Genomic DNA, 12,517 nt, shown 5'->3' on the forward strand with positions numbered 1-12,517 from the left:
TTTGCTTCACGGCATTGTTCGGTATTTTCTCAAGCCCTTGACTTGCTATAATTCACGGCAGTGTTCAGCACTGTTTGGTCTCCTTCCCCGGCACATATAAAAAAAAAAAAAATTGACTTTCAAAAACATCAGAATTTATGCGTGACAAAAGCGCCAATGAGGTCACACAATTTTGTATATATTTTTTTGTAGTTTTTAAACCTACGTCAGGCCGCAACAAAAGATACTGATACATCGGGCTCAAATCTGTCGGGCTAGTTAATCGTAGTAGTATTCAGAACGTATAATTTGGTTGCTTGATCAGAAATCGAATCGCTTATGCTGTGCATGAGCCAGATATACTAGGCAAAGATGGCGCGACTATGATAACAGGACAATACTTGGCAAAGACTTTTTTAAGATAAATGAGACAGGAAGGTTTCTCTCCACAGTTGATAAAGACCCTTTATTTGGTACTCAGTCGTAAATGTCAATTAGTAATACGAAAAGTGCAATCCTTGATTTACTTTTAATTTAATTTTCTACCGTAATTAGATTGCTTAGTTTCAAAAATATCGACTGAAAGACCAGTTCTCCAGCGCAGCCTTCACTATTCACTAACTGGGACGTGTGCTCCTGAGAGGGGCATCCACGTTCATGGAAGCCAAAGTTGGATACTCGCGACCAGCGTCCAAGGTAGCAGGCGTTCCGTTAAAGTTGATAGCTGTAAACGCATCAAACTGCTTGGTTATGTGTTTCGCCGAAGAAGCCCCGTCAGGAAGATACTTGGTCAAGTCCTTTTCCGGACCTGTTACTTCCTATGATAAAATAAAATATATAATTATAGAGATATAAAGACAGTTCTAAGGTAAATGTAATTCGAGTTTCACGCACTAAGCCATCAACAGGCCAGCTGCCGTTGTATAAAACTCGATGCCAGTTATAAACTTTAAAACAAGAACGGTAGGAACGGCGCTTATTGTTATTGGATGTCGTGAAACACTTCTTTTCATGCCGCATTTGGTTACGAGCTCAGATTTCTTGTTTAGTAACGAAACATTGCAAGCCGTCAGGACGCAGAGTTTTCCACATAGACGCAGATTGTGGCGACCCTTGCCTTCTTGAGGATTCGCCAATTGATATCGTATAGCGTGTGTTGTAGTCTTTTAGCTGCCAGATGTGTTTCGAAAGTATAGTATCATGTGGACGTTTTCGGTCTTTGAAAGAGATTGTCGTACCTTTTTTTGAAATCATGTTTTTTCATTCCAATGCAGGTCCATCCGTTACCAGACGTTGTTGCAAGCTACGGGCACAACAACCAGGTGCTATAACTGCTGCTGGCGTAATTTTGTGTCTTTTGTGGACGATTTTTTGCCAAAACTAGACTTAACATATATTCAAAGACTCAATTGAGTGTCGTCTTAGAGCTAAAGTGATTTTGATTCGTAGCAAACGTGATCAGATCTAACATTTCATGAAAACACCAAGGAAATACAAGTAACTGTGATAGCACCAAGTTTTCAAGTGGGAGGCTAGAGTTTTTTAAATCGAGCATAAAACGCAGTGAGCGGTTTCGAAATATATTCCGACGAGAAACAATTAAAAACTGCTCTCTCCTTTATTCATTAATGATTTAGCTTTGTCAAAATTTTATACCTTACCTTACTTGCCCCTCCAAAGTGTTCATTTGCATAGAAGGTTATGCTGCTTTTAGCGGGATTCGCCATGGTTTTCAACTCTGAAAACACAAAACGTGAGCAAACTTTGAAAAGTTAATAAACAGCTGTCGGTATTACTCACTTGAGTAGGCTAAAAGCTTACCTTAATACTTGATCCTTGCCGGGCTGGAAGTAATTTCTCTGTTGTCGTGATAGCTATGAAGGCTTTGGATGTTAGGCAGGCTCCTTTTATGTTGTCGTGGCTGACAGCTCCAATGGACCATGCAGGTTGAAACGGCTGCTAACTATTTCCAAAATTGGCCAGACTGTTATTTTAAGTGTCAAAAGAGGGAGGGTCAACTGATTTCCATCAAACAACTTTAAATGTTTGCTGCTATGCATGCATGGCTCTAAATGAAAGGAAAAAGCTAGCAAGGGAATTACGAAGAAAACTCTTCACTTTGTGTCATAACTTATGGGTTTAACTGTTCTTAAGATGTTTTCCTCAAACTATCTATTAAATAGATCAAGGTTGGCTTTGATGTTGTAACTCCACCAAGATAGTCATTTACAACATGATTGACAGCTTGTCTCGCACCCACTTGATCAACTGGCACGTAATTGAAGGTAGCCTCCAACGCAGACGTACTTAGGGGAGGAAAGCGTGACAAGCCTACGAAAGTCTGCGTGGGAGGCTAAATTGAAAGCGGCAGCCAAGTGGCTGTGCATGCGGAATTGCGTACTCCAGCTCTTGCCACGCCATGCCACGTAATTAAGCAATCTATATATTACAAATGCTACAGGGCATTTAATGATCAGGACATTTAATAATTCTAATAATCTGTTTAAAAACAAATCTCGGTCAAAAACCAAAAATGCCTATTCTCCTTTGAAATGAAGTTGACATTATCGTGAGAGAAAATCAGGATACTGTTGCGTGCTTTTGTTGGGCTTAAAACAAGAACTCGCAAAGACAATTAACATCAACATTTCCAGCAGCAGTGATTAATGAGGCTACGTTGAGTCAATTATCTCAAAGCGATTTAAAAATAGCCCGTTTAACTGACGTCAAAGCACATCTTTGCGGTCCTCCTACTCAAAACGTTATATTTTCCTTTTTTCCAAGAGGACCCACATAACAAAAGCGCCTGAAACTGAGGAAGACCGTGTCAAGTGGTCTTTGGAACATTCCCGTTTACTCAATTCAATATTATTATTAGTTTACTGTTAATGCTTCAGGCGGTGCAACTTGCATGAGCCACCAAAAATAAACCTCTCAAGTCCTTGAGTGGTTATCAAACCTGATAGTTGTAGGCACCAATGAGTTTCATTCACCTTTCAAAGTGGGGAACTTAAGCAACGACGGCGGCAACGCCGAAAACAACGTCTAGTATAAATGTTGATTTATATTTTTCCAGCGAAATTCTCAACTAACTATCTAGGTCTGTTTAGTACGCCGATGGCTCTAAAACGTGTTCAGGCAAGGAAAGGGTTCACTAAGAAATGGAAATGCGAAAATTCATTTCATGTTCTTGATTTGCAGAGGACGGCGAAGAAATGTACAAAGATTTATAACGCACGATCAAAGCTATTGTGTTGCTTACTAAACTTTTTGTTTTGTTGCGTTCTCTTTTCCGTTGTCGTCGTCGTTTGCTCAAGTTCCCTTGTTCCGTAACACCATGACCATTTCGAGTTACTGTCGCTTAAAATCGCCAAATACATTCATTTAATTAACTGTCAAAAGGCAAGTCATTCGAAATCAAATCAGTCCTTTAGAGAACTATCTCACCTAATATTGCTGCAAACTAATTTCAATTATTTTTCCGCTTGCTCTGAGTATCAAAACAATCCTCTTGTAATAGGCCATTTCCGATATATTGAAATTTTTATTTGGCTCCGAGGGTTGGGGGAATAAAACAAAAGTAATTATTTTGTTTTATTTCCCCAAGCTTCGGAGCCAAGTTAAGATTTCGATGTACCGAAAATGGTCTATTCCTTTGTGTTCTTATACTTGGAAGAAATTATCAGCCAAAGCACTACATGTCCAGTCGCGATTGATTAAAAAAGTATAATGCATAAACATACGCAATCTTTAGAAAAAGAATATTTAGATAACAGCAGATATTTTCAGGACAAACTGATTTCGAAGCAAACGTAAAACTGAATTGCTGCCCTGAGTCTACCAATATCACCATATGCTTTTGATCTACCTACCGTATGCTCTCTGTCGAATGTAATCAAGAAAAGAGCCGGGAAATAACTGAAATGTAACATACAGGAGCATTGATAAGATGGTTAGACTTTCTACAAAACCCGAACAGTCCCTTAAAAGTGATTCGAGTGCCAAATCAGTTTATTTAGTTTAGTCAGATAACTTCAAAGCACTGATAATTTCCGCTTTAACCTGAATAGTATTAGAATACTATTCTCCTTTTAAGGAGAAGCTCAATTCCCTCCAAGGTCGACTCTTTTCTCAATCTACAAGGCAGTAAGCCGTAAGGATATAAGCTACACTTTGTGTGCCGTTTTTACGCATGGGGAATTTAAGGAAAAAAACTGGCAAGAGCAACGCAAACTTAACACGGGCGTTTTTAGACTTCTTAGTCGTTCTCTGTTCAACGGATAAGGCAAAATGCTCGAAGCAGTAGCATTGTTGAAAGACTTAACCAAAGCAGAAATTTTTGTTTGCCTCTTTGAGCCAGAGCTGTGCTTATCAGATCCTAAACTATAGATACTACTGTTGCCTCCTCTTGGCTCGGTCAGGGCTGTATTGGCGGGCTAGGTAGTTTCTCTTCCTTCGGCTAAACTCGCCCCTGTCCGTTTTCGTATCATTTAATTCGTAGTGAAACCAGCACCTAGCATACGGAAGGGAAATAATCGGCAAAGACAAGAGGTTAGTGTACCGATTTTGTAGAGCAGAAACATTTCTAAGGATCTTTTGCGTCTTTTTTTTTTTCCTTTTAGTTTGCATCATCGTTGTGTCAGCATCATTCAGTTTCAATCCATATTCAGTTAATTTTTCGGGTAATCCATTGTTTGTCCATTCAGGTAGACTTGCGGTAAGCGAAATGAAGCGAGCCAGGCTGAAGGTAGTGAAAATACATATGGTTCTAATTGACAATATTTGGAATGAAGGAAAAGTTCATGTCCCCAGCAGTTCTAATTAAGTATAGTTAATAATACTTCCAAAACGGGTCAAAGCAACTCGTTCCATTAATTGAACTGTTGAATTATTCTCGAGAATTTTCAAATTTGCAGAGACCTACAAGTAGACAGTCTCCTCCGGCTCCAAGCAATATAATTTGCTCAGGGAGATATATTCTGAGTCGGTAGAGTTAACTCCTAAAATACTAATAGACTCAATTAGATTAAAAGTTTTGATCAATAAGCCTTACAACAAAAAGGGAGTTTGATTTGATTCGCTTAACATTTTTGCCTTCGCTGTGAAGGGGTAAGAATATTCAAAGAACTGTCTACGATAACTGTGTACATCGAGTCTAACACATTACAAAGTTTATATTTAATAACAAGTCAAATCTAACAATCTATCAACCAGGGAAGTCGTACCGTTTCCAAGAACAGGAATTCAAAGGTTTCAAGTGATGTCTTTGAGGGAAATGACGTGGACTAGCTTGTTCTTAATTAATGGTCAAAAATCAAGCCGTCATCCCTGAATGACATTTGCATGAATGGTTCTAAGAGGACATTAGGGCCATTTATGCGGGAGAAAATAAGACTCGTCTTAGCTAAGACGCGTCTTATTTTCTCCCGTATAAATGGCCCTATTGTTTTCATCTGAGCGTATGTCGCGCCATGCGTCAGGCAGATCAACATACCTTTCAATTGTAAGATGATAAAAATAGGTTTCTTTCAATCAGGGGCACCCAACGTCCATTTTCGGAATATATCTATTCGGAAGACGATTTAAGATCTAGAGTTTTCGCAACATTTGTTGTAAAATTTCTTGCTTGCCTGCCTCTGCTAGGATTTTCGAACATCTGAAAAATGGTATAATTGCCCATTTTTAACGGATTTTTACCCTAAAAAGGTCACCTAGAATTTTCGGGAGCCTTTTTTCTGGCTAAATTAAATTTTCGAAAAGGTAACTTTTGATCGCTATAATTTTCGGATCACTAGACTTTCAGCTAGGGAATCCGAACAGATAAAAATTTTTTAGGGGATAAAAATATGCCTATATCTACCGTTTAAATACTAAAATACGTTTAACAATGCTATGTTTAAGTGGTTTTGAACTATATTCTCGTTGGGTGCCCCTGTTCAATGCAGTGATCAACACAACACGGAACCGGTAACCGCATGAAACATCTTTAGGGCAAATGATTAATTATAGATAAAAAGTCGCCGAATTTAAAACCAGCAAAACAAAGATCGTGACCTGAACCTCGTAATTTATTTCTTCACCAATTTTTTTTGGACTTGAAAACAAAATTTGCCTCAGTGCATTCCAAACATTTTCGATAAATTAAAAAAATGCTTCTTCTCATTCTGTAGCTTAGCTGGCTTTAAAGATCTTTCTCTATTATTTCTTACCGTAACTTTCGTTCACTGAGTCCCCTGACATTGTTATATCGTGAGAGTCGTTTATCCCATGAGAAGCTGACTTATACCCCTAAATAGTTAGTCACGACGACTGTACAATGATTATAACTCATGCTCTGGAGCACTCCATTCCATGTCAAGTTAAATGTGTGAGGCGTTATAAGCAATTACTGATTTTTCAATAAACTACAATGTTAAGGTGCGCGGAAAAACGCAAGGCAACCAAAACATTATTTTATTCAATCTAGCAAAACATTTTTCCTCGACCGGCCTTCCCTAGAGTAGCCCTTCCTTTACCTTTTGACCATCTTCCTTTTGTGAAGGCGGCGAAATCTGTGCGACACTGAAAATTGTTTAACACGCTTTAAATAGCTTTTATGAAGCGCTCGTACCAAGGCAAAGTTGGTTGTCTTTGTTAGAGGTTGCTGATCAAAACAACGATGACGAACAAACAACCCAACAAACACTGGAGGGCATTATTTATGCTGAACATTTTCAAATGCTGTAAAAATTCAGATAGAATGTATCCAAGGAAGACTTTTCAATAAAATGGTTCTTTTGTTGACTGTTTTACTTGCTGGACTCGTCTCGGCTGGTTGTTTCAAACTAACGGGTATCCCAATCGTGATACAGCTGCCACGTTCCCGGTAAGGAGGGATTTGTAAGAGTAGAAAGTCCCTTAATCATTCCAACATGATGTTCGTTGTTCATCACTGCACTTATAGAATGGCATTGTACGTAAGTGCTGTCAATAGTCTAATTGCACCGTACTTTTACGGCAAGAAGGCTGTGTAATATATCTAACCACATTGTATTAGATTGGAGGCTTCGCGGAAAACGAGAAGAAAAGGTCGCCGTTTTGCCGTAACAACCGCACACTGCTTAGCCTGCGAACAGGGAGTTCTGATTAAGACGGAAAGAAGAGCGCGAAACTAAAGAAGTCTTGAGAGCGAAGCAGTGCGATGGGGCTCGATGCAATGCGGTGCTTCATTCGAGCTCGCCGGGAGCCTGTTCGTAGGTTACACACTGCTAGGCTACTCACTGTTTATTAGGCCCGGTTTAAACGATGCATTTTACATGCGCCAAATCAAATACTAATTTTCATGGACTCGAATGAATAAGTTCGGCTGATTTGATTTAGACGTTGCATTTTTTTTTGCCAAATGGCGAGTGGCGTAGCCAACAAGAGAAAAAATATACCTGAAGTTAGTAAAGAGGTTCGTAAATTGTTTATTCAGACAAGATGGACGCTCACTGTGTTACCAAACCACTGATTTAAACCTGGAGGTGTTATTATTTGAGCTGCAACTGCAGTTTCGGTTCATACTTTGATTAAATCCTTAACAAATTATATTTAAGCTATTGGTCATCCCTTTTTTTTTTTCGTTTATTGTCGAATGCGTTGTCGCCTCCTCTTGGCTCCCATTCTGTCAGGGCTATATTGGTGGGCTAGGCAATTCTCTTCCTTCGGCCAAACTCGCCCCTGCTCGTTTTTGTCTCAATTAATTCGTAGTAAATCCAGCAGCTAGCATACGGAAAAGAAATCATCGGCAAAAACAAGAGGTTAGTGTACCGATTTGTGGAGCAAAAACATTTCAGAGGATCTTTTGCCTTTTTTTTGGTTTTGCATCGTTGTCTTATTCAGTTTCAATCCATACTAAATTTTCCGGTAATCCATTGTTTGTCCATTCAGGTAGACTTGCGGTAAGCGAAATGAAGCGAGCAGGCCTGAAGGTAGTGAAAATACATAGGGTTCTAATTGATAATATTTGGAATGAAGGAAAAGTTCATGTCCCCGCATTTCTAATTAAGTATAGTTAATAATACTTGCAAAACGGGTCAAGGGAACTCGTTCCATTAATTGAACTGTTGCATTATTCTTGAGAATTTTCAAATTTGCAGAGGCCTAGAAGTGGACAGTCTCCTTACTCCAAGCAATATAATTTACTTTATAGGGAGATATAGTCTGAGTCGGTAGAATATAGTCTGAGTCCTAAAATACTAATAGACTCAATTAGATTAAAAGTTTTGATCAATATGCCTAACAACAAAAAGGGAGTTTGATTTAATTCGCTTAACATTTTTGCTTTGATCAACTTTGCTGTGAAGTGGTAAGGATATACAAAGAACTGTCTACGTTAGCTGTGTACATCGAGTCTAACACATTCCAAAGTTCATATTTAAGATAAGAAGTCAAATCTTACAATCTATCGACTAGGGAAATGACGTGGAATAGCTTGTTCTTAATTAATGGTCAAAAATCAAGTCGTTATCCCTCTGAATGACATTTGCATGAATGGTTCTAGGAGGACATTGTTTTCATCTGAGCGTGTGTCGCGCCATGCGTCAGGCAGATCAACATACCTTTCAATTGTAAGATGATGAAAATAGGTTGCTTTCAATGGAGTGATCAACACAACACGCATCCGGTAACCGCATGAAATATCTTTAGGGTAAATGATTAATTGTAGATAAAAAGTTGCCGAATTTAAAACCAGCAAAACAAAGATCTTGACTTGAACCTCGTAATTTATTTCTTATAACCAATTTTTTTTGGACTTGAAAACAAAATCTGCCTCAGTGCATTCCAAACATTTTCCGATAAATTAAAAAAATGCTTCCTCTCATTCTGTACCTTAGCTGGCTTTAAAGATCTTTCTCCATTATTTCTCACAGTAACTTTCGTTCACTGAGTCTCCTGACATTGTTATGTCGTGAGAGTCGTTTACAACTCATGCTCTGGAGTACTCCATTCCATGTCAAGTTAAATGTACTAAATGTGTAAGGCGTTATAAGCAATTACAGATTTTTCAATAAATTACATTGTTAAAGTGCGGTTTGCCCGCGCGGGCAACATTTGCTGCGGACACAAATTTTGTGTCCGGGACACAAAAATGTTTCTGATTTTGTTCAGAATCATTTTGTGTCCGCAACAAATGTTTCCCAGTTTGCGCAGCCCAAGAAACATCACGAGCAACAACGTGTCCGCAACAATGTGTCCCGCGCGGGCAACATTTGTTGCGGACAAATTTTGTGTCCGGGACACAAAAATGTTTCTGATTTTGTTCAGAAACATTTTGTGTCCGCAACGAATGTTTCCCAGTTTGCGCAGCCCAAGAAACATCACGAGCAACAATGTGTCCGCAACAATGTGTCCTCGTTTGCATCGAGCCCCACCGCACTGCTTCGCTCTCAAGACTTCTTTAGTTTCGCGCTCTTCTTTCCGTCTTAATCAGAACTCCCTGTTGGCAGGCTAAGCAGTGTGCGGTTGTTACGGCAAAACGGCGACCTTTTCTTCTCGTTTTCAAAGCCTCCAATCTAATACAATGTGGTTAGATATATTACACAGCCTTCTTGCCGTAAAAGTACGGTGCAATTAGACTATTGACAGCACTTACGTACAATGCCATTCTATAAGTGCAGTGATGAACAACAAATATCATGTTGGAATGATTAAGGGACTTTCTACTCTTACAAATCCCTCCTTACCGGGAACGTGGCAGCTGTATCACGATTGGGATACCCGTTAGTTTGAAACAACCAGCCGAGACGAGTCCAGCAAGTAAAACAGTCGACAAAAGAACCATTTTATTGAAAAGTCTTCCTTGGATACATTCTATCTGAATTTTTACAGCATTTGAAAATGTTCAGCATAAATAATGCCCTCCAGTGTTTGTTGGGTTGTTTGTTCGTCATCGTTGTTTTGATCAGCAACCTCTAACAAAGACAACCAACTTTGCCTTGGTACGAGCGCTTCATAAAAGCTATTTAAAGCGTGTTAAACAATTTTCAGTGTCGCACAGATTTCGCCGCCTTCACAAAAGGAAGATGGTCAAAAGGTAAAGGAAGGGCTACTCAAGGGAAGGCCGGTCGAGGAAAAATGTTTTGCTAGATTGAATAGAATAATGTTTCGGTTGCCTTGCGTTTTTCCGCGCACCTTAACATTGTAGTTTATTGAAAAATCAGTAATTGCTTATAACGCCTCACACATTTAACTTGACATGGAATGGAGTACTCCAGAGCATGAGTTATATTACGATTTTAATCATTGTACAGTCGTCGTGACTAACTATTTCCTTGCATACGGAACCCGCGCCCGCAGTGCGAGCGGCAGTCAAAACCGTGCTATCCTGTCAATCATTTGCCCTTTCACCGGAAACAGGGCATCCCGTCGAAAGGACGCTACCAAAGTGTGTATTCGCGAAGTCAGTACAACTAAATACATTATCAATATGGTTTTGCCGTCTTCTTATACTTGATTCGAAAATGCCTGCCTGAATTCGTCTTAGAATAGTTAGAAAAAGCACAAATAATTATAACAGCCAAAGTACAACAGCTTACGTTCGAATTCTGCTCGCCGACAACCCAAGTTTGTTGACAAAAAAAATGCCACAAAATGTTTTAAATGGTTTTCTGGCCCTCTATTAATAGCGTTCACGTGAATTTTAAATGGGGTATCGGGAAAAAAATTGTCAAGCTGATATGTGTTACGTGTAAACATACATTTTCAAGTTGCAAAAATTTGTATAAGCACTACAAACCTTTTACTGACCATTACTCGAAGGAACTCGATCCCTTTATAAGCAGCAAGGAAGCCGCTGATGAATTTTGCACAAAACCTCGGCCCCTAACACCGGAAAGCCAGACTTGGAAAGTTTTTTTAGCGGAAGGCTCACTAAGGAAGAGATTCTAGAGCTTGCCCTCCCGCAGGTCGCCAGATAGGTGCAAACAAGCTGATTCATTTCCGAAAAGAGTAAGATCTAGAAGGTGCAGTCAAATTTTGTTTCTTGTATTGTGCGAAAATTTATTCAAAACTTTTCCCTCACTCCCAAATAAGAACTTGCTGTGTCTTGCAATTCTACAGTGAATTGCTATTAGGCCAATACGAGAATCAACATCAAAGAGGCACTCCCAGGGGTTTGGGGGAAGAAGAGAACATGGCTTCTTTGAACTGGGGAAAAGAGTAACAATATCAAAATATTTTAGGGAACAAGGGAAGAAAACCAATATTTAAATTTTAGGGATAAAAAAGCTGGGAATAAGTTTGAAAGTAATTTGGGGAACAAGGAAACACAAGCAAATATTTAAAGGGAACAAGGACCCCTCTCCCCAAGGAGGGCCTCATTAAATGTTCTGCCTCTTTAACAGCTCCAACAATTTTTGAATGACCGACACGAAAAGAAGACTCTCTTAGAGAAATAAATTATTTATAATAACACTTTAGCATGCGAAACAATGCTCAGATGCTTACGAGCACCCTCGTGCCCGTGTTTGTAAAAAAGCACCATGAGGTATTCCTTGCAGCTGGTTTAGGCATTGTTTCATCTTTCAACATTGGGCAAAACCAAATCAACTCCATTCTCAGAGGGCACTGGGGAAAGAAGCTAAAAGGAAAAACTAGCCTTAATCCAATTCTCCCAAGGCAATCTTTAAAGAATAAGATTATTGAAGGAACACTTTTGAGTGCCAACCCTAAGTCTTTTAAAACAAGTGCAAACAATATAATAGTCTTTAAATTAACAAAATGTCTCATATTCAATTAGATTTGGCTGCAATATTCCTTAAAAATATGCAGAACTATTTACCATAAAATGTGGAACATTTCCTACCTATCTAAATATGCCACAAAAGGGCTCCAAAAAGCAACCAGTTAAGTTTTTAGATAAAGATAGTGTCTCTATGGAGATCTGACACAATACCTAAAAATTAAATAATTTGATGCGATGAAGACATTGAATGAACAAGCAATAAACAAACTGCAGCAATGTATTTTAGGTTCATAAAGTGGGGATGAAAAAAACAATTCCTCAACTGTTTCAATATGCATTTAAATTAATTTTCTAACAACAAGTCAAGGGACTGACTTTTCAGTGTCTATTCACTGGTATTGATTTATGTTTCCATAATAAGTTTGAAAGTCAATCTGGCAACCACAGTGCCCTATGAAATGGGAAATAACTCTATCAAACCCTTTCAACTAACATTTTACAAGGGACACCATTGTTGATGCCCTGCAAAGAACAAAGAATAAATTGAAAGGAGAGTTGGTCCGGAGTTTATCCACAATGGAAAGTTAGTGGCTGCATTCACCAATGTAGAGAATAAACACATCAAGTTTCTTCTCAAGCAACCAAGTGTTCAAGGAGCTATTCAATTTCCAAAGAACACTATGGTAATGTACCAGTACCTGGGTGAATTCGGGTACCTGGCCTGAAAATGAAACTTGTGGAGCCAAACAACTTGTTGAGCTTAGTACTTAAACTGGGTAGATAATTATGTCTACAAGTATTGTCTATTCAACCAACAGTTTCTCCTAATTT

General features: G+C 38.9%; 1 long non-coding RNA gene across 1 annotated transcript; it reads right to left on the reverse strand.

Moving 5' to 3' along the window:
- Positions 1 to 430: 430 nt before the first annotated feature.
- LOC138010622 (uncharacterized) lies at positions 431 to 3,866 on the reverse strand. Its single transcript, XR_011124505.1, has 4 exons — positions 3,852 to 3,866; positions 1,801 to 1,963; positions 1,641 to 1,717; positions 431 to 797 (listed from the first exon to the last, which is right to left on the reverse strand). It is a non-coding gene; the product is annotated as an uncharacterized lncRNA (long non-coding RNA).
- Positions 3,867 to 12,517: the final 8,651 nt, after the last annotated feature.

This window comes from Montipora foliosa, chromosome 7, assembly GCF_036669935.1.
Source record: "Montipora foliosa isolate CH-2021 chromosome 7, ASM3666993v2, whole genome shotgun sequence".
Classification (NCBI taxonomy): Eukaryota; Metazoa; Cnidaria; class Anthozoa; order Scleractinia; family Acroporidae; genus Montipora; species Montipora foliosa.